Genomic DNA, 23,485 nt, shown 5'->3' on the forward strand with positions numbered 1-23,485 from the left:
CCTATCCGCCCTGTCCAAGCCTCTTAATCTCATACACCTCTAATCAGGTCCTCTGTCAGCCTTCTCAACTTTACAGAAAACATTCCAAGCCCATCCAGCCTCTCTTCATAGATAAACTGCTTCAACCCCACACAATATGCTGGTAAATCTCCTCTGCACCCCCTCCAGTGCAATCACATCCTTCCTGTAGAGCGCTGAATAGAACTGAAAAATAAGCAAGGAAGTGAATCAAGAAATATTGAGTCATTGATGTCAAAGTGAAGGTTAAGGAAGTATTTTTTTAACAATGTGGTTTGGAAAATGGATTATTTCGATAGAAATTGAGAATTGTCCTTTTGATTAATAAAGATTCTGTTCATCTCTGCATTGTAGTGGCAAGATGGTGCATTGTGGGAATTATTGGTATAGACAAAAAATGGTGGAGATGTGAGGACATGTGATGTAGCTTACAGAGAATCTGCGCAATCAATGCTGGTGATCTTAAATATGGGTAGTATTCACAAATTTGGCAAAGACATATGCAGAAATACCTTTAGAAATGTTTTGAAATTGATTTGAAAAGATTGATTAGAAATTTTTAAAATGACCATTAAAAAATGGACCAGGAAATGCAGTCTATGACCATTCAATTTGTTTTTTTAAAACAAGTACTTGAATTTAATGAGCTAAATTAGGGGAACCATTCTTGAAATTAACAAATCTTCACTGTTCTAAAGGTATTTCTCTGATAGACTTCAGATATGCTTTGAAATTGACTTGAAATGATTGATTAGAAATTTTTAAAATGATAATTAAAAAATGGACCAGGAAATGCAGTCTATGACTATTCAATCTTTTTTTTTAAAACAAGTACTTGAATTTAATGAGCTAAATTAAGGGAACCATTCTTAAAATCCACAAATCTTCACTTATCTGAAGTCTATCTGAGAAGCAGCCTTGACATTTTTTTTTCACCTTGAGGTAATTCTTTATAAAAATTTATTTTATTGACTGACACTCTCCCTGATCTTTGCAGGATCATCATTCTCTCTTAACACTTTGGGTGTCTTATCATTCATTTAGGCAGAGGTGGGTACTGCAGATGCTGGTGATTAGAGTCAAGATTAGAGTGGTGCTGGAAAAGCGTAGCAAGTCAGGGCAGCATTCGAGGAACAGGAAAATCGACGTTTCGGGCAGGAGCCCTTCATCAGGATCAGATTCCTGAAGAAGGGCTCCTGCCCGAAACATCGATTTTCCTGCTCCTTGGATGCTGCCTGACTTGCTGTGCATTTTCAGCACCACTCTAATCTTATCAATTATTTAGTTTAGTGTAAGGCACAATAACCTTTACGTTTATCAATGCTGTTTTTTCATTAAAGAATGGCAAATTGGAAAGTCACAAAAATATGGATCTTGTTGCTGAAAAATTTGGAAAGATTTTTTGAGTTAAGCTAGGTCTAGACTAATGTTGGTGGGGCAAATTGTTTAGCACCTAGCATTATGAAAGGCACCATAGTGCAACACGTATTGCAACTAAAGTGGTGCAACACTTTAATGTAGAAGCTAGAGAGCTGATTTATTATTGAGGATTGCAGATAATTGTCTGCCGATGGACAGAAAATGGAATTGTGATTTGTCATTATATGTTTCTGTTGCAGTTTGTCTATCGGTTTCTCTAGTATTTGCAATCAAAACAGCCACTAAAGACCCTCAATTACTTGGTAAACGTATTGAACAATTGCTGATGAGTTATATAGTGATAGGTTAAATGAATAGGTAGCAAACCTCAAGTGTGCTGTGAACTGCCTATGACCTCAGTAATCCTGAATTAGGCCCACAGTGGGAAGATTGAGAATAGGGAGGCTCCAGGTTTCAAGCCTGCTTATGTAACCTTATGTAGATAGTGTTGATAAAGATCATTTAACAAATGTCCCTATAGCTGGCATCTTTAACCTAGATGCAAACATGGCAGCTATGAATATCACATCTAATGTACATGATATTTTCAAAAGGCGTCTTGGAAATATTACAAGGGAAAATATTTTTATCAGTTTAGACAGTGAGACACACCACTACAATGGAACAGCATGCCCTTGCCACCCAAGAATTAGCTACCTGTTTTACAGCCTTAAAGCCATGGTATGTCCAGCACAGTTTTAACAAAGAGAGTTCACATGCTCTATTATGGACCTTTCTTGGGTGATGCTCCAACTTGGCCACCAGTCTCACCTGTCCTCCATCAATTTGGATTCCCTTGCCTAACAAAAATCTATCTACCTCTACCTTTAACAATACCCTGACCTATCTCCACTACCTTCTGAGACTGAGTTTCAAAGTTGGACACCCCTTGGCGAAAAAGAGTTCCCCTCATCCCTGTCTTATAAAAAATCGACCTCTCATTTTTAAACACAGTGCTGAACTCACCTGCAATTGAAATCATCTTTTCCACATCCACCTTGTCAAACTTATTCAGGATCTTTATAAACTTCAAACAGATCACCCCTTATTCTTTTGAACACACGTGAAAACAAGTCCAGCCTATCCAACATTTTTACCTCATAAGACAACCTGTTCATTTCAGTACGCAGGTAAATCAGGTAAACCTCCTCTGTACCACCTCCGTTGACATCCTTTAGAATTAATGAGGGCTAAAGCAGCATACAATACTTGAAATGTGGTCTTTCCAAAGCACTCTATAATTGAAGCACAGCATGTTTATTTTTATGTTTAATTCCTCTTATTATTAACGACTAGTGTTGATTCTCCCTGATTTAACTGTTATACCTGCAGACTAACATTTTGTGACTCATACACCATAACACCAAGAGTGCTCTGCACCTCTGAATTCTGTAATTGTTCTCCCTTTAAGTAATACTCTACTTTTTAATTCATCCTGCCAAAATGACCAAATTCACATTATCCTACATCATACTCACTCTGTCAGATTTTTGCCCACACAATGAACCTTTCTATATTGGTCTATATCCTTAATACATCATCTTCACTACACACTTCCCATAATAGCACCTTTCCATCATAACTGCTGATGGAGTGGTGCTTGAAAACTCAGCTTCTTGTTTTAGGTAGTACCTTGAAATTCAACATCACGCTGAGACAACACAACAAGGCAGGATGCACTAAATAAGGTCAACACGCTCAGCAGACCACCTGTTTTAATATGCAGCAGCAAGCTATGACACTTAGGGCTGCATGGTGACTCAGCGGTGAGCACCGCAGTCTGACAGCGCCAACGACCCAGGTTCAGTTCTAACCTCAGGCAACTGGCTGTGTGGAGTTTGCATATTCTCTCCGTGTCTGCGTGCGATACCTCCCACAGTCCAAAGTTGTGCTGATTAGATAGATTGGCCATGCTAAATTTCCCCGTAGTGTCCAGGAAGTGGATTAGTCATGTGGGGTTACAGGATAAGGTATGGGGCTGGGTGGGATGATTTTTGAAGGGGCGGCGTGGACTTAATGGGCTGAATGGCCTCTTTCCATATTGTAGGAATTCTATGAGTCTCTCCCACTCTACAGTGGATTTGGGAGAGGCAAACTGAAAGAAAAATGCTTTGCTGTTCGGGGTAACTGCTCGTCAATGTTTTCCAGACTGCTCAGTCTCCTTCACAGAAACAGAGCAGCTCTCACTTCACTACCTTTATCCACAAATGATTCCTTTGAGCACCATCGCATCTGAAACAATGTTACCTTAACCAACCCACCCAGCTCATACAACACTGCTCTTCTATATCACTCTGAATAGGTAAGTCTGTACAACTTCCACACTATTAAATGAGAACACTTTTGGTTAAAAATTCAGTTGGGAACTAAGAATGTACCTGGGGACAGGCGTAGTGATAAAGTTTGATGAATAGGCAGTGAGCCCTGATGTATATGGCACAGTATCATGGTTCCAATTATGAGCTTGGCTCACAGCAGGAAGGTTATTTGTAGGGTAGCTCCAGGCCTTAATGCCTGTGATTGCATCTTCATGTAAATAAAGATCATTTAACAAAATGTCTTACCAGCTGGCTCCCGATCCCCTCGGGCCTTTCACAAACCAGATACACAGACGAAAAAGGTGCCGGTTTTGAATTCCCCCAGTTGGAACTGATTTCAGGTGGAAAGGTGACAGAGACCTCGTTTCCTCAGGATACAAGAAGGGAAGATACATTATTGTATCTCTCATTCCTACCCTTTATTCAAAACATTGATTAATAAATGGGACCGAGATCAAGGCCAATTACAGTGCTCTCTCACAACTGAGTACTCTTCTGAACATGGTAGATGGATTTTACAGTGGGAAAGTGCGAGGTCATGCACTTTAGTAGGAAGGATCAAACGAAATATTCTACTGAAAAGGAAGGTCTCTAAATATGAGTAGTGCAAAGGGATCTGGGTGTTTTGTGCATGAAATAAAGTTAACATGCAAGTGCAGCAGGTAATTAAGAAGGCAAATGGAATTTTGGCCTTTATTGCTAGGAGGTCGGAGTTTAAAAATAGGGAAGCCTTGTTACAACAGTACAGGGTGTTGGCGATACCACACATGCAGTACTGTGTAAAGTTTTGGTCCCCATATTTAGGAAAGATATACTAACATTGTTGGCAGTACAAAAGAGATTCACGAGACTGATTCCCGGACTTTAGGTTCTTGTTGAAGGGGATTTACCCCTATGGCTTAGTTACATAATAAGGGCCCATTCATTTTAAACTGAGATGCAAAAAAAGGAATGTTTTTCTCCCAGGAGTGATAAATGTGTGGAACTCAAAACCCCAAAGAGCTGTGTGGGGTAAACAACTGAAAGTAGATATAGATAGATTTTCGAAATATCAGGGAGTTGAAGGCTGTGATGAGCTGGCACATAAGAGGAGTTGAATCCTGGGACAGTCAGACAGGGTCATGTTGAATGGTGGGATAGGCTTGAGGGGCTGAATGGACTACATCTGCTCTTTTTTTTATTAGTCGCATGGTCAATATAACACAAAACAAGGTACTTGACCCAACAAGTCCATGCTAGCTCTCTGAACAATCCAATCCAATCAATTTCCTTGCTCTCCTGTGAAACAAACACTTTCATAATGTACTAAAGTGAGAGTGACCGATGGAAAATGTCAGGAAATGAAGCAAGAAAAATGATCGTGGGGTGGTTGGCTATGGTTGATTGAAAGAGGTATGTATGTCGTTTTTGGTACCAGGTAAGCCACAGCAACAATAATTGGTCCTTTCAGATAAATTAAAGATTGTCTGTAATTATTACTCTGAGGCATTTGGAGTTTTACCAGTCAGGAAGGACAGATCCACTTGAATCTTTGAGATGAAAAGTGCACATTAGGCTCAGAGTTCATCTAAGTCAGAAGGATGTCAATGTGTTACAAGAGGAGGGAATTCCATTAGAATCAGGCCAGCTAGGTTGAAGGAGTTATCTAATGAGGGAAGGTTAAACTGGTTGACCCTGAGCTTAGAAGAATGTGAATTGGCCAACTCTTGCTCCTAATTCAAATCTTCCTTAGAGGCACAAGTTTAGGGGGCAGCAGGATGGCTCAGTGGTTCGCACAGATGCCTCACAGTGCCACGGACCCGGGTCTGATTCCACCCTTGGGCGACTATTGGTTTTGCATTTGCACATTCTCCCTGTGTTTGCGTGGGCATCCCCTGGGTGCTCTGGTTTCCTCCCACAGTCCAAAGATGTTCAGGCTAGATAGATTGGCCATGCTAAACTGCCCATTGCATTAAGGGATATGCAGACGAGGTTGATTAGGCATTGGGAAATGTAAGGTTAAATGGATGGGCTGGGTCTTGGTGGGCTGCTCTTCAGAGGGTCAGTGTGGACTCAATGGGCCGAATGGCCTGCTTCCACATTATAAGGATTCTGTGATTTGACAAAAACCACTGTTGCAAATGGAGAAAAGGTTTGTGCTTTATTCTGCTGGGTCACAGCCCACTTTAAGTCCGGCCCTAGGTGCCTTTTGTCTCTGGACAGCAATGAAAGGAACTCTCCACCAATTCCCAATGATACAGGAAATTAGTAAATAGGAGCAAGGGTAGGCCATTTGGCCCTTTGAGGTCTTCTCTGCCATTCAATAAGATCATGGCTGATAATCCAACTCAGTAGCCCTTTACTGTTTTCTCCGGACACCCTTTGATACCTTTAACCCTCAGAAATATATCTAATTCTCGCTGGCCGACAGGCAAGAATCTCCGTTTTCATGTTAATTTAGAGGCGTATCCTTTCCTGATGTCCAGTTATGTAAATCAAAAGCCAGTTCTTGAAAATATTCAGCAGAAGAATGTCTTTTTACTTTCCAAAGCAAGCTGGCACAGAAGACTCAATTGCACCACCAATAACATGCAAATGCCTGACCAACTATCATGTCGATGCTACCTCAGATCCTCTCCAGACACACTGTGATATGCCTTAGACTGCAGTACCATCCTGCTCTCAACCAAAACCAATTACCTGGCCTTTAATGGAAAGAAAAGTTTGGATTTTTATATCATATTATTGCATTTTAAAGATCTTTGTGATGATTTCGAATTGCACTAATGGAAATAGCTAATACATTACAAGATTGACAGGTGGTGGATTGATGTCAGAGGAAATTATTAGGATTGTTTCCAGTTAACTTGCGATGGGTGATGACAGTGTGGATGAAAGGAAAATTGAATTGCTTCCAAAATTCTTATTGAATTTGGTCACATAAGGACAATGTGATTGCCCAGACTAGAGACAAACCTAATCATGGAGAAAATGAGGACTGCAGATGCTGGAGATCAGAGTCGAGAGTGTGGTGCATATTGCATTGTTCCTACTGCTGACTGATTTCCTGTCATGTAGCTACAGGAAACCGAAGCATATGTTGGTTTGTATAAAGGGATCAACTACATAATTTATTGTACTCTTGCTAGTTTGGAGTTGTTTTTAATTTTTCCTCCATGTCTTAGAGGTATTTTCTGTATTATATGCACCCCTGAAACAGGTGGACTAAAACCTGGCTCAGAGGTAGGGACACTACCACTGCACTACAAAAGCACACATTTGTCAAAGTCCATAAGGTTTAATTTGTTTCAGAGAAACCTGCAGTTAACCAGTTTGCCGGGCTCATCAGCACGGTGTGGGATATCAGCGCAGTGTGGGATATCGGCGCAGTGTGGAAAATCAGCGCAGTGTGGGATATCAACGCAATGTGGAAAATCAGCGGAGTGTGGAAATTCTGCGCAGTATGGGATATCACCAGTGTGGAAAATCAGCACAGTGTGGGAAATCACCGCAGTGTAGGATTCACCGCAGTGTGGAAAATCAGCGCAGTGTGGGATATCAACGCAATGTGGAAAATCAGCGTAGTGTGGAAATTCTGCGCAGTATGGGATATCACCAGTGTGGAAAATCAGCACAGTGTGGGAAATCACCGCAGTGTAGGATTCACCGCAGTGTGGAAAATCAGCGCAGTGTGGGATATCAGCGCAGTGAGGGATAACAGCGCAGTGTGGGATATCAGCGCAGTGTAGAAAATCAGCGCAGTGTGGGATATCAGCGCAATGTGGAAAGTCAGCGCAGTGTGGAAATTCTGCACAGTATGGGATATCACCAGTGTGGAAAATCAGCGCAGTGTGGAAAATCAGCGCAGTGTGGGATATCAGCGCAGTGTGGAAAATCAGCACAGTGTGGGATATCAGCGCAATGTGGAAAATCAGCGCAGTGTGGATATTCTGCACAGTATGGGATATCACCAGTGTGGAAAATCAGCGCAGTGTGGAAAATCAGCGCAGTGTGGGATATCAGCGCAGTGTGGGATATCACCACAGTGTGGAAAATCAGCACAGTGTGGGATATCAGCGCAATGTGGAAAATCAGCGCAGTGTGGGAAATCACCGCAGTGTAAGATATCACCGCAGTGTGGAAAATCAGCGCAGCGTGGGATATCAGTGCAGTGTGGAAAATCAGCGCAGTGTAGGATATCAGTGCAGTGTGGGATATCAGCGCAATGTGGAAAATCAGCGCAGTATGGGATATCAGCGCAATGTGGAAAATCAGCGCAGTGTGGAAATTCTGCGCAGTGTGGGATATCAGTGCAATGTGGAAAATCAGTGCAGTGTGGAAATTCTGCGCAGTATGGGATATCACCAGTGTGGAAAATCAGCACAGTGTGGGATATCACCACAGTGTGGAAAATCAGCGCAGCGTGGGATATCAGCGCAGTGTGAAAAATCAGCGCAGTGTGGGATATCAGTGCAGTGTGGGATATCACAGCAGTGTGGAAAATCAGCGCAGTGTGGAAAATCAGCGCAGTGTGGAAAATCAGCGCAGTTTGGGATATCAGCGAAGTGTGGAAAATCAGCACAGTGTGGAAAATCAGCACAGTGTGGAAAATCAGCGCAGTGTGGAAAATCAGCACAGTGTGGAAAATCAGCGCAGTGTGGAAAATCAGCGCAGTGTAGGATATCACCGCAGTGTGGAAAATCAGCACACTGTGGGAAATCAGTGCATCAGAGATATCAGCGCAGTGTGGATATCAGCGCAGACTGGGATATCACTGCAGACTAGGGTGTCACCTCAGACTGGAATATCAGTGCAGACTGGGTTATCACCTCAGACTGGGATATCAGTGCAAAGTGGGTTATCAGCGCAGGGTGGGTTATCAGCGCAGTCTGGGAGAACAACGCAGACTGGGATAACTGTACAGACTAGGATATCAGCGCAGTCTGGGGTATCAGCGCACACTGGGACATCAGCGCAAACTGGGACATCAGCGCAAACTGGGACATCAGCGCAAACTGGGACATCAGCGCAGTCTGAGATATCAGCGCAGTCTGGGATACGAGCGCTGTCTGAGATATCAGCGCAGTCTGGGATATCAGCAGACTGGGATAATACCAGTGCAGTCTGGCGCATCACAGACTGGGATATCACCGCAGACTGGGATATCACCGCAGACTGGGATATCAACGTAGACTGAGATATCAGCACAGTCTGGGATATCAGTGCAGTCTGGGGTATCAGCTCAATCTGGGGTATCACTGTTGAAAAGCACAGCATCTGAGAAGCAGGGGAGTCGACATTTCAGGCATAAGCCCTTTATCAGTGCAGTCTGGGTTTTCAGCACATTCTGGGCTATCCATGCAAAGTGGAAGCCCTGTGAGGGCTTGAGAAACATTTTGGCTTATGTGTGAGGCACCAGGTGGGATAAAATGGGAGAAGAGTTTTTAAAGGAGTCTCACTAAGAGCCATATGGATCTCCAAAGGAGGTCTTCCCCATCAGTCTTCACTCGTACAACAGTGGCACACCAAGTGAAAACTGCCAGGCTTCATACCTGGCACAGGCCTCATTTCTCACTGTGGATAAAATTCTACTGGGGGCTAGGATGAAGCACTTTAGTGGCCATAACTGGACATAAAAGGTCATTAGGTCCAAATGTGGGTTGGTCTTCTCCATGACCTCTGTAAATTGAGAAACACATCCCTCCCCACCTTTAAACATGCAGACAGCAACCATGAAATCCAATCTGTGATGTCTAATCTAGCAATAGCTCATAATTGAACAAAAAAGATAGAGTTTTATTTGCACTTCAAAATGGTTCGGGTGCTCATGCTTGCAACATTACCTCACACCAGCTGTTCCCTTGTTTGTTACAGTCGCCCTTCTTGTAGGTGAGTCTCGTTCACCTTGTATTCTACCAAACATCGTCCTATAACTGTGACCCATTTGCACATGTGATGGGTGAAATCATGCAGTTGAAAGTTTACATTATCTTGGATTTTAGTGATGGGGTTGATCCTTTCCGTATTGCTGTATATCTGAGAGAATACTAAACAAGAACAATGGAAAAGCATTAATGTTAAAGTGGTCAATTCTATAAAGATTGTACCATTGCTCAATATGGAAAGGTGTTTTGCTTAAAATGAATTGAATTTAATGCCCCTCCACTACACCTTGATAAGTGTTGCAATATTTGTCAATTTTAATCAGATTGCAAAGAGCTGCAAGATAGAATGAAGAAATTATATATGGAACTGCAGACAAATATATATTAATGCTCCATCTAATACTTTCTGTCTTGAACAGTACAGGCTACATATATGACCTTCCATTCATGGTCACCATTCCAGAATCTATGACTAACTGGAAGATTAAAACCAGTGCGCTAACCATCTCTTTAAAACTGCAAGGTTTAGCCATCACACCCCAGGGATTTGTTCTCATTTAGTCCCATTAATTTCCGCATTGTTCTGAATTACTCATATTAATTACTTAAGGGTACTGCATTTCATTAGACTCTTGGTTTCCCATAATTTCTAGTACACTCTTTATATTTTTGATGATGGAGACTGACACAAAATAATTGTTGAAGGTCTACTCTTTTTCCTTATTTTCCATAATAATGTCTCCTTTATCCATCTCTAAGGGAGGCATGCTTATTTTCAGTAAGCTGTTCCAGTTTACATATTTGTTGACACCGCTGCAATCTGTTTCTATATTTCTTGCCAGTTTACTGTTATTCTACTTTCTCCCTCTTTATTACTTTCCTGGTCACGCTTTGGGGATTTTTTTTTGTAACCCTCCCAATCCTCAGGCTTCTTGTTCTTTTTGACAAAGTTGTAAGCTTCTTATTTTAATCTAATACTGGTCTTAACTTGTCCCATTAATCATGACTGTATCACTTTTCCAGTGGAGATTTCATTCCTCAAAGGAATGAATGTACTGAGAATTATGAATTATTGCTTTAAATATTTATTATCTCTGACATGTTATTTTAATCTAGTTTCCCATCTCTACCCCAGCCAACTCAACTTTCAGACCTCCATATTTTCATTTTGTTTAACGCTAAGACCATAGATTTGGATTTAACTACCTTGTGTGCAAATCTAATATGAAATTATCTCTGAATATGATCACACTTTCCTTTGCCATTTGCCATTAGATTATGAATAAAATGATTATCATAACAAAATGATGAATTTAAAATAGTTAATGCCTTGATATATTGTTCTAATTTAATCCCTCTTCTTCAATTCCAACAAAAATCATTGGACCTCTTGGCAGTTCTGCATTCAGTAACCAAGGCTCTATAAAGACTGGAATTTCCTCTTTAAACATCTCTGATGGTCCCCTGATGTTTAACGTTCTGTTTAAAATCTATTCTTTGATCAAAAAGTTGGTTATTTGTCCTTTTGTGGTTTGATGTCAATTTTGGCCTGATCATAATTCCAGGAAGCACAGTGGGACACTAATCCTATATTAATGTTAGTACAGTTTATAAGTACAATTATATTATAAATAACTAGTATAATATAAGACCAATTTTCAGTTGTTCTTCAGTGAGATTGCATGTTGGATTTAGGATATAAAACCATGTCATTACACATTCACACACTACAATTGGGTCAGGTCTACATCTGATCTGAGGGACAACTCCAATTTACTTCCAAATTGAAAATTTCGAGATCACAGAATGGTGGCAACTCAGAAGGATGCCTTTGGCTTATTGTGTTTGTGTTGGCTCTCCAAATGAGCAATTTACCTCTTGCCACTTCTTGCCCAGCTTTTTCCCTGTAGCCATAGACATTCCTATATACTTTGTCCAGAACACCATGATGTTGTCACTTTTATTTCATGGAGAAAGTGAGGACTGCAGATGTTGGAGATCAGAGTTGAGAGTGTGGTACTGGAAAAGCACAGCAGGTCAGGCAGCATCTGAGGAGCAGGAGAATCAATTTTTCGGGCATAAGCCCTTCATCAGGAAGATTCCAGATGAAAGGCTTATGTCCGAAACGTCGATTCTCCTGCCCCTCGGATGCTGCCTGACCTGCTTGTGCTTTTCCAGCACTTACTTTTATTTCAATTTGATAGAAGGTATCTTTTGCTGTGTGGCTTTATATCCATATTGAAGAATTTGGGTTCAAGGCAGGTTGACCGAGGCAGAGGCAAGGTCAAGGAATGTGTTCAGAGTTACACTTCTTTCAAACATATTTAGGAAGGAATGGAGTATAAAAATATGGAAGTCTTACTAAAACTGAACAAAGCACTCGTTAGACTATGCCTGGCATACTGAGAACAGTCTTGGTCCCCTTATCTTGCAAGAGATGTACTGGCATCGGAGACAGTTCAAAGATTCTCTAGGTTGATCCTGGCTGTGGAGGGACTGTCTTATGAGGAGAATCTGAGTACATTGTGCCTGTACTTATTGGAGTCCTAGAAGAATGAGAGGACACCTTATTGAAACATGCAAAATTCTTAGGAGACTTGACAGGTTGGATATGGAGGGGTTGTTTCTCCTTGTCAGAGAGTCTCGGACCAGAGGGAGGAGGAAGAGGAAGAAAAAGAATTGAATAAAAACTTTGCATCAGTCTTCATGGTAGAGGACATTGATAGCATTCCAAAAATATCAAATAATCTACAAAAGATGAAAGGAGGCTTCATAGGGCTTCATGTTACACTTTAAGCTCTGACCCTGCATCTTAACCAATCCAAACATCCTGCTGCACTGTACTCTATTGAAATTAGGGTGGTGGTGACCCACTGTGAGCACCTCCTCTGCACCTCCCGCCACCCGCCACAAACTTCATGCCTTCCGATGCACTATTCTCTCCAACCCTCTTATATGTTGAGTTGCCTCTCCTTCATGATATCCTTTCTATATCCCAACATGATGCCTCCATATCATTAGGACTGACCTCCTTAGTTTCCCCTCCTCAGCTTCCCCTACCACAGCAATGGTCCCTGATAATTCCACCCACCTGCTTCTGTCTCAATATTCATTGAGCAAGCATCCAAGACTGACTGTGTCCCACCCGGACTGCCTCGAGTGAGTAGGCCCTTGACCAATCTCTGTGCAGCTCTCCGATTGAGTCACTGCGAATGTTCAGACTACTTGCACTAGAGCTACAGGTCTGACCGTGGCCCACTCCCTGGAGTCCAGTGATACTTTATCCTTGACCCTGACCACACTAAGTGGTCAATTGACCATGTCTTACTCCCTGGACTGAGATTGACTGACTGACCATGATGGGATCCCCTGACAGATGACAGTTTCCCTTGACTTGACTGAGGATGACTACTCTTCGATTTTGAGACATGGCTATTTGGTTGAAGCACATGCAGTGTATTTACCGTGTAAACTGATGGCATATAATGTAGGTATGATGTTGTTGTAGCATGCTACTTGTACAGGAACATGTCCAAGCCCTTGACTGATTACTGCTGACAAACATGTTAAGCTGCCTGGCTTTATGTGTGTGTTAAGTGGTACGGGCAAGACGACTGGGAGTCTTTACATTCTGAATGAGGTTGTCAAAGTGCATAAAGTCAAGAAGATCAGAGTTGGGAGTAATGATGTTTTACTGCAACTACATGAGACCATTTATAGAATTTTGTGTGCAGTTTTGACCATTTTACCTAAGGAAATATGCACATGCCATTGTGAGAACATAATCAAACTCATTCAAGGGATGGAAAATTAAATGATGAGGAAAGATTCTCTGGTGCTTAGGCGAGTGAGAGATGATATCATTCAAACATTTAAAGTTCTTACATGGCTCAGCAGAGTAATTGTAGGAAGAAGGTTTCATCAAAGCATAGTCTTAGAATAAGGGGCAGACCATGTAGGACAGGATGAGGAAGAATTTCTTCACTCCAAGGGTGGTGACATTTCAGAATGGTTGGTTGGTGGAGACTCAGACAATCAAGTTCCTGGGAATGATGATCACCAACAATCTGGTGCACCCATGTCCACCTGACGCTCAAGAAAGCTCAACAACACCTCTACTTCTTCAGCGGGGTAAGGAAATTCGACATGTCCACAAAGGTCTTACTAAGTTTTATAGATGCATCTACACCTGCTATGCCCTATGCAATTGCTTTTCCCCACACCACAGGAACTACAGAGAATCATGAACACAGACCAGTCCATCACGCACACCAGCCTTCCATCTTTTCACTCTATCTATAGTTCTTGCTGCTTCTGGAAAGCAACCAACATCATCAAAGACCCCTCTTATACTGGTTATATGATCTTCCACCCTCTTTCGTTGGGCAGAAGATGTAAATGTTTGAATACACATACAAACAGATTCCAGAACAGCTTCTTCCCAGCAGTTATCAGACTTTTGAATGGATCTCTCAAATGTTAACGTTGATCTCTCTCTCTGCACCTTCTGGGCAGCTGTAACACTATATTCTGCACTCTGTTCTGCTATCCTGATGCAGTTTGTATGGTAAAAATCTGACAGTGGAGCACGCAAAACAACACTTTCCACTGTATCTCGGTACATGTGACAACAATAAATCAAATCAAATCAAATCCGAATGTTCAAGACTGTGATTGATACATTGTTCATATTAAAAACATCAAGGAGTATAGAGATAGTGCAGGAAAATGGAGTTGGAGTGGAGGATGGGTCATAATTTCATTGAATGCAGAGCAGATTTAGGGTGGCCTGCTCTTACTTCTGTTTCTTATGCTCTTATGTAAGAGGTAATCAATAAGAAACATATGGGATTGCTCAGTCACAACTGAACCCTTCAGTTAAGCACACCTGTTCTGATGTTAATAATGTTAATTATTAACATTAAATTCAATGCATAGGATTTCAAACATTTTCAATTGTTGAACTCATTCATTTATGTGGTTACTTTGTAGAGACTATTTATTGGCTTAATTTAAGATTGTTGGTGAATTGAAAAGCTTAACACCATCCATTTTAAAACAACAAGCAGTACAATTTGACTGATGATTCTGGTCTTAAATATATTTCCAACAAATGCCAATAATTTTGGCCAAGCCACAATTTACATTGGATAAACAGTTGAGAATTTGAAATCCTGAAGACTGTTGTTAATAAGGTTAATATTGCCTCCAATGGACAGAGGACATTTAGAATTGTTCATATAATTTTGAAAAGTGCAGGTATAGATTCCAAAAATGCAACTTACCCAGGGCAAGTTTTAAAGAGCATCCCTCAACAATGTGTTTATTGTTGTAAGATGATCTTCGTTAATGTTCTTCATGATAGTTTGCTGCTAACATCCTCTTTTCTGGTGGGAATTTACAGAGCCTGTATGTTGTAAAGTGGTGCAGGAAAACCACTCCGTAATCTAACAAGTAGAGGCTGTTATCTGAGGCAACAAATTACATCTTGTTTAATAACAACCAGGTACATGGAAAAAAATAGCATGGGTGATTTGGTGTTGGGGAGAAAAAACATTTACTATATGTAAGAGCACTTCTGGATGTAGAGAAAAGGGCTATATTAAAAAAAAAACCTAGGTACAAGGTGATGGCCTAGTGATATCACTAAAATATTAATCCAAGAAACCCAGGTACTGTTCTGGGGACTCAGGTTCAAATCCCACCATGGCAAAAAGTCTGCAATTAAGAGTCTAATGATGATGATGCACCAATTTTCAGGAAAAGCCCATCTGGCTCAATAACGTCCTTTGAGAAAGGAAGCTGCCATCTTTACCTAGTCCGGCCTATATGTGACTCTGAACCCACAGCAATGTGGTTTATTCTCAACTGTCTCTGGGTAATTAAATGCCCTCAACCCGTGAATGAGTTTAAAAAAGTGACACTAATGCAATGGATATTGTTACAGAGACTGCGAGGAAGATCCAAATGGTCATTTGTATACCTTTGAGATCCTAAGCTATTCTCCTATCAACTTCATATAACATTATCATAGTTGGTGGTGTTTCAGGCATTTTTAAGCATTAACCCTTTCACATCCTTACAGTAAATGTGCAACATTTATTATTTCTTGACTCTTTCTCCATACCCTCTGACCCCCTAGTCCTACATGGGCACATATCCAGAACTCCAGAGTATTTCTTATTCCTTGATTTCAAAATCATGACCAACAATCACTGTGACCATCGAGGGCCTGCTGTGCATCTATGTATGGGCTCCAGATCAGAGTCATGTGCCAGGTCACCAGTAGTCAGCCTTTCATTTGGTGAGACAGTTCAAACACAGGAGACACAGACGATTGTTGCAGAATGAAGGAATTATGGCTGCTGCCTGGAGAGCAGACATTCATCTGCAGGAAGGGATACCTTCAGTCACACATCAGCCGCATATTGAGAGAATCAAACTGTTCGGTTTATGAATGTTGCCAGGTTCAGGTGAGGATACATGCAATATTTGAGTCATCAGTAGCTTTCTGCATCATAGGGAAGCCAGCAATCCCTGCGTTTACTTCTCCTCCTTGCTTTGTGCTGGAGGATTGGTGATGAAAATATTTATCCATGTCCCATCAGGTGCACAACGATGCTTGCAATTCCATTTCTGCCTGACAGGGACCAGATGCTCAGAGGTTAAGTGACACTTTGACAGCCAATATTGTCTCTGCCTTGTATTGAGGCTGCAGGTGTGGATGCAGCAGTTGACACATTTATGTTAAGGTCTCTCTTGAGAAGTGAAGACATCCCAAACGTTGACCATTGATGTTGAGAGAAGAGAATTGCTCCCTAAAGATCCTCTGAGGATATAGGAATCTGGTGAGAATCTTGCTTCCCCCGCTTTCCCTTCTCCTAGTGTGTCCTGCACTCCAAGGTCTCTCTTCATTGTCCTGGATCCACCTGTCACTCCCTTGAATTGGAGCCTTTGCAATACTACGTCCATGGATTAGATAGAATCATGAGCTTTAACCTATTTCGAGCAAAATGCAGAGAGAGCAATGTGTTATAGAGTTGTACAAATACTCTGGTCTCAACCCTTTGATCATACGCTGGACCCACTATGTCTGATTGGGGTCATAGTTGAAGCAGTTCAGCAAACCATGCACTCAGGAATAGAATAGATTGTTGAAGAAACTGCACCCCCTTTATCGCAGTAGATGCCGTATTCCATGGTTTGAAGTTCCAATTGTCACCTTTGTAGCTCCCTAGAGAAGATAAGTGTGTATGGTGAGTGAGTGGTATAGGGTAGCAAGTAGGGTGATCGTTGGGCACCAGGTAGGTTGGTGGTAGAGTGCCACATGGGTGTAGGGATCAGCTGCCAGTTGATTGGAGATTAGGATGGCAGGTGGGTGGAGCTAGTATGCCAAGTGGTTGAGGAAAGAGGTCTTGGGTGTGTGGGAGTTAGGAGGTTAGCTGCCAGTGTGTGTCCTATGTCCTGTTGGAAGTGATAAGTCAGGCTGTTGTTGATCCATGGCAACATCTGGGGTGGGAAAGCAGGGGCTGAGGGTGCTTGGAAGGAAATGTCACATTGAAGGGAGTCAAGTATTGGATATCTGTGGAGGTGCCAGGCTAGAGATTGGATGTTCTTGCGTTTGGGTGGGGTCAATTTAAGAATAAGCCAACGTTGAAGCAGATTCTAAGTCCTCAAAACCTTTCCTGGGTAATTATTAAGGCAAGTGAATGGGAAATAGGAACTTTTCTGGAAGGTTCCAGATGCAGGTAATTGCGATCAGAAGTTTCAACTTCCAAAGCAAGTGCCATAGAGTCACTTGTGCAGGTCTTCAATATACTCCCAAGGTGCAACTCTCATCTACACTTTAGCCATTACAATTCTCTAATTAGTTGGTCTGGATCTCAGTTTGCTCAGGAACATGCAAAATTTTTGCCCACTTTCTGTTGAACATTTACTAGAAGTAAAAGGGGCAGATCGAACAAAACTATTGTCGAATAGTTTTTAACTCATTGTTGGAAATCCCCTTCCCCAATACTTTTGGCCATTTCCTGTAAATACGAAAACAGTTGTCTTATGAGTTCAGAAGTAAGAATAAAGAATAAATTGTGGTAGATTCAACACTACAGGTAAGATGAACACAATGCCAACAACGAGCTGGTTGAGGAAGAATGAGCACTTTCCTTCCAATTGAATAGCTGTGCTGTACTCTGTCAAAATCTGGACAAGGCTGAAGTGAGAGAAGACCTGAGTGGATTTATGAGGAGAGATAGCACAAGGTTGTCTTTTATTCCCTGGAATATAGATGATTTGATGTTTTGAAAAGAATGATCAGGGTTTAGAGAATAACTTTCTTCCACTGATGGAAAAGTACAGGATAAGGGATCATAGCCTTAAAATCAGATCCAAGTCTTTCAGAGGCAAAGTTAGGAATTACTTTATTCAAAAAATGGTTGAAGTATGGAACTTTCTCACAAAACGCTATAGATGCTGTTGTGGTGGTACTTTTCAAAACATGTAAAGGATGCTAATTTAAATAAATGAAGTCATCACAGGACATGAAGCAGTGTCATGGGACACAGTGGCCATCTTTGTTAATCAGTTAACCAGTGAACAACACTTTTAGCTTCAGGGAGATCTGAAGATCTCTGTGTTCAACGTAAATGGCTATTTTCAACTTCAGTTGTATTAGTCTGGAAAGTTTAAAATCTTAAGTGGACAGATTTTTGCCAGCCAAGGTGGGTGAATGGAGTTGAGACATAGATCAACCAGAATCACATTGAATGGTGGAACAACATCAGTGACAGAATTGTTCAGTTAGTTCCTGTGTACACATGTGCAGCATACCAAAGCTACGAGGAATTGCTTTAAGATTGGATCCTGATGTTGTAGTTGGAAATTTTATATTTGGCATTGAGAGTTCAACCATTAAAACCAAAATGTAGGCAAATGTACACATAAAATAGAACAAACATCTTTGAAGCATGCCTTGTGGGAGAGGGCTATGGGGAGATGGTAGTCAAAGAGTTAGCAATGGGATCATGTCCCTAATCACTCTATGTGCCTCTACCATTTTAATCAGGACATCAAAGAGTGCCACCCTGGACAGGTAGAATAGTTAATGATCATATTTAACTGAGGGTTCTCACAGTGCAATTTGGAGAGTGATTTAGAATCGATATTGTAACAATTGAGAGTGTGGTGCCCATAATTATTCATCACATTTATTTTCCCATAACATGCAATCCATCTTTGAAATTAGCTGTCAATCAAGATCCCAATGCTAGGTACAGGCTTATCATGTGAACTGACATCAGAGGTTTATGAATCAACTGGAGAAATTAGAAAAGGATGTTGCAACTCTTCGTCTGGCACTTTATTGCATTTTTTTTGCAGAGTACAGTTTTCATCAGACAAATACTAATTTCAGCAGTCCAACAATAGATGTAAAAACTTCAGTGTTGGCAAGAATCCATTTGATCACACATTTGCCAAGTTTGTTTCAATAACCTTCAGGATTTCAAAACTTATGTTTGGCATAACATACTCATTATTTTCTCAGTTTTCATGTTGAAAACATGTTGAATCCCAGATTAGGAAACCTGCCAGTATAAGGGCAACAGGGGCTGTTGGTTCCATAAGGTCAGCACCTTCTTCAAGACTCCTTGTGAACCAAGAGGGATATAAGACCCCAGCCCTCCAGCCTCTTGGTACCACTTCCAGACCATTAAGGGAGTCTTGCTTTCTCTGGCCTTGACTGTGGTTCCCTTTCGCCACTCCAGATTGTAGAGAACAGTCCTCAAAGAATCCTAGTTTGTGGTTTTTCTGCTGTTGGTAGTGGACGTCAGTGAAACTAGCATCAATGGGAAGGAAGGTGTACTAAACAAATGCTATTGATGTCTTACCATTAAGCTTGCAGGTCCTCTACAGCCTATGTTTTGCTGGATTATTCAATTTTTGGACTCCCTCTGCACTTTGCCCATAAATAATGAGATCAACCTGTTTGGAACACTGTTCCTCATGCTCTGATAATGCTGACTAACTTAAAATGCGTATCCTTTTCTCCAGAAGCTTTCCTGATGTTGCTGTTTGTGAACTTTGATTCAATTGAGGGGTGGCCGTGGTCATGCCACTTGACGAGTGAGCTAGAGGCCTGAGCTAATGCACTGAGGTGAGAGGTTCAAAACTCACCATGACAGCCAGTGGAAACAAATTTGATTAATAAATCTAGAATGGAAAGCCAGTTTCAGTTCTGTTGCTTGAGAAACTGTTGTCAATTTTTATTAAAGAATGATTTCATTTATGCCCTTTTTAGTGAAAGAAATAGATCATCTTCAACTGGTGTGACTATATGTGACTCCAGACCCACAACAATATGGTTGACTCCTACCTGTCCCCTGAAATGGCCCAGCAAACAATTAGAAATAGGCAGCAAAAGCTGGCCTTGCCTTTTTAAAGAATGGGAATAAAAAGAAATACTTATTATCCCTTGGTCAATGCAAATATTTCAAATTTGAAACAAAATGTAATTAATCTGCACAGCAGTTTGTCACTCTGTGGTGTGGTCAGTACTACTGTATGTTTCAGAGAGGTAAAAACAATGACTGCAGATGCTGGAAACCAGATTCTGGATTAGTGGTGCTGGAAGAGCACAGCAGTTCAGGCAGCATCCTAGGAGCAGCGAAATCGACGTTTCGGGCAAAAGCCCTTCATCAGGAATAAAAGCATTGTCTGCCACTTGTACATGTCTGACTGCGATGTTTGGCTAGAATGAATAACATCCTTCCTGAAGAAGGGCTAATGCCCGAAACGTCGATTCTCCTGTTCCCTAGATGCTGCCTGACCTGCTGCGCTTTTCCAGCAACACATTTCCATCTCTGATCTCCAGCATCTGCAGACCTCACTTTCTCCTGAATAACATCCCAATCAATCAGAAGATGGAAAAGAGTGACAATTGAAGATAACTGGAACTCAACAGAAACAGAAAGAGACACTGGAGGCTTTAAAATCTGGAAGTAAACCAAATAGTGCTGGAAATGTGCCCAGCAGGCTGACCAGTGTCCAGAGGTGTTTGTGCTGGAAGGTCACTGTGGATGTTTCATCATCCTCTCTGAGACAATGGGTGCCCTGTTATGCCTCACCGGATGTTTCACTGTTTAGGTGGAATCTTGAACAGAATTTCAGAGCTGAAAAGATCAGTTTTTTTTAATTCACACATGGGTTAGTAAATTTGCAGATGACACAAAGATCAATAGTATCGAGGGCTATTGCAGGCTGCAGTGCGACATAGACAGGATGCAGAGCTGGGCTGACAAATGGCAGATGGAGTTCAACCTGGATAAATGTGAAGTGATGCATTTTGGAAGGTCAAACTCAAATGCTGAATATAGGATTAAAGACAGGATTCTAGGTAGTGTGGAGGAACAGAGGGATCTGGCTGTGCGGGTACATAGATCCCTCAAAGTTGCCACCCAAGTGGATAGGGTCGTTAAGAAAACATATGGTGTTTTGGCTTTCATCAACACGGGGATCGAGTTTAAGAGCCGCGAGGTTTTGCTACAGCTCTACAAGTCCCTGGTGAGACCACACGGGGAATATTGTGTCCAGTTCTGGTCGCCCTAATATAGGAAAGGTACAGAGGCTTTAGAGAGGGTGAAAAGAAGGTTTACCAGGATGCTGCCTGGACTGGAGGGTTTGCCTTATGAAGAAAGGTTAAAAAAGCTCGGACTTTTCTCTTTGGAGAGAAGGAGGAAGAGAGGAGACCTGATCGAGGTGTACAAAATAATGAGAGGAATAGATAGAATCAATAGCCAGAGACTTTTCCCCAGGGCAGGATTGATGAGTATGAGGGGTCATGGTTTAAGATAGTAGGGGAATAGTATAGAGGAGATGTCAGAGGTAGGTTCTTTCTGCAGAGAATTGTGAATACATGGAATGCGTTGCCAGCGGTGGTGGTGGAAGCAGAGTCATTAGGGACATTTAAGTGACTGCTGGACAGACACATGGAGAGCAGTGAGTTGAGGGGTTCGTAGGTTAAGTTATTATATTTTACATTAGGATTAAACTTGGCACAACATTGTTGGCCAACGGGCCTGTTGTGCTGTACTTTTCTATGTTCACTGTGTTCTATGGAACATGGACATCGCTGACTGGCCAGCAGTTATTGCCCGTCCTTAGTTGCCTCTGAACTCAGTGGCTTGCTAGGCCATTTCAACGGACAGTTGAAAGCTTTCCTATTGCTGTGGTTCTGGAGTCACATGAAGGCCAGACCAGGTAAGGATGGCAGTTTTCTTCCTTAAAGGACATTAGTGAACCAGATGGGTTTTTCTGACAATCGACAATGGTCTCATGGTCATCAGTAGATTCTTAATTCCAGATGATTATCAAATTCAAATTCCACAATATGCCGTAGCAGGATTTGAACCCAGATCCCCAGAATATTAGCTGAATTTCTGGATTAATAACCTAGCAATAACCTAGTGGGTGGCACGGTGGCACAGTGGTTAGCACTGCTGCCTCACAGCGCCAGAGACCCGGGTTCATTTCCTGCCTCAGGCGACTGACTGTGTGGAGTTTGCACATTCTCCCAGTGTCTGCGTGGGTTTCCTCTGGGTGCTCCGGTTTCCTCCCACAGTCCAAAAATGTGCAGGATAGGTGAATTGGCCGAGCTAAATTGCCCATAGTGTTAGGTGAAGGGGTACATGTAGAAGAATGGGGTCTGGGTGGGTTGCGCTTCGGTGGGTCGGTGTGGACTTGTTGGGCCGAAGGGCCTGTTTCCACACTGTAACTAATCTAATCTAATCTAATCTAATCTAATCTAATCTAATCAATAATACCACTAGGCCATTGCCTCCCTTGTAAAAAAATTCAGTATAAAGATACAGAATATTACACTTTTTACATTATGCTTAATCATTGCGAGATTATCAAAATACCAGGCAGTTTAAAAATGTTCTGAATATTTCAAATATTTGATAATTATCATTTTAATGTGGTTGGCTGAGTCCCAGAATTCCATCGTTTTTTTTCCCCATCAGCTAAATTGATCAATGCACCATTTGTTATTGATGGAACATGTTTCTTTTAACTCAGAAAAATGTGTGTGAGGAGATAATGGGACATGTCTGTTGATTACCTGTGTCAAAGGACCATTGAACACATTGCAAAGTGTCACATCATGCCAGAAATTTCAGCTGAGGTCCTGCAAAACCTTTGAAGATACTACTATAGCCAGGCGTGTTTTGGGATTTGCTGGAGATGCATGCGATGCTGGAATTCAGAGGGAGAGGCATTGCAAGTCTCATCCCTTTTCACTGAAACTTTGGACAATTTCCATTTTGTAAATATTGACTGTCATATCTCTACCTCCGGGATCAAATTTCATTTCTAAGCTGAGCTTTCATGCAAAGCTATGAGCATTGTTGATTATGATGCTTCTTCCCCATGAAAGGTCAATGATAAGAAGGTTTCCATCAGAGATTCAGAGGCTGGAATATTTACTGCAGACTGTTACTGCAAACTGATTACTATCCCTCAAGGATGCTTGATTTCCTTTTTTACCATATAATACCAGCTGACCTTCATATTTTTGAGTACACCCCATAGCAAGTTGACAGCTTCAGTTAGTTGCACATTGGAGTTCACTTTGCTGCATTTTTCTTACTTCATCTTATAATTCTAGCCTATTGCGTGTTAAGTCTCAACTTTGAATAATGTCCCTGTGTAATTTTTCTGAAATAGACACACACACACATATTACAAATTGACGCTTAGTCTTACAATCTGCAGTAATGAAGGTGATTGCAGACCATTGCCATCATCTTCACAGTATTAACTTGAGATTATTGATTGAAAGGTATAACGAAATTCCTGTTTGTTATTGCAGAA

Source organism: Chiloscyllium plagiosum, unplaced genomic scaffold (assembly GCF_037043375.1).
Source record: "Chiloscyllium plagiosum isolate Xiang-an unplaced genomic scaffold, Cpla_swu_hap1 HiC_scaffold_24, whole genome shotgun sequence".
In the NCBI taxonomy this organism is placed as follows: Eukaryota; Metazoa; Chordata; class Chondrichthyes; order Orectolobiformes; family Hemiscylliidae; genus Chiloscyllium; species Chiloscyllium plagiosum.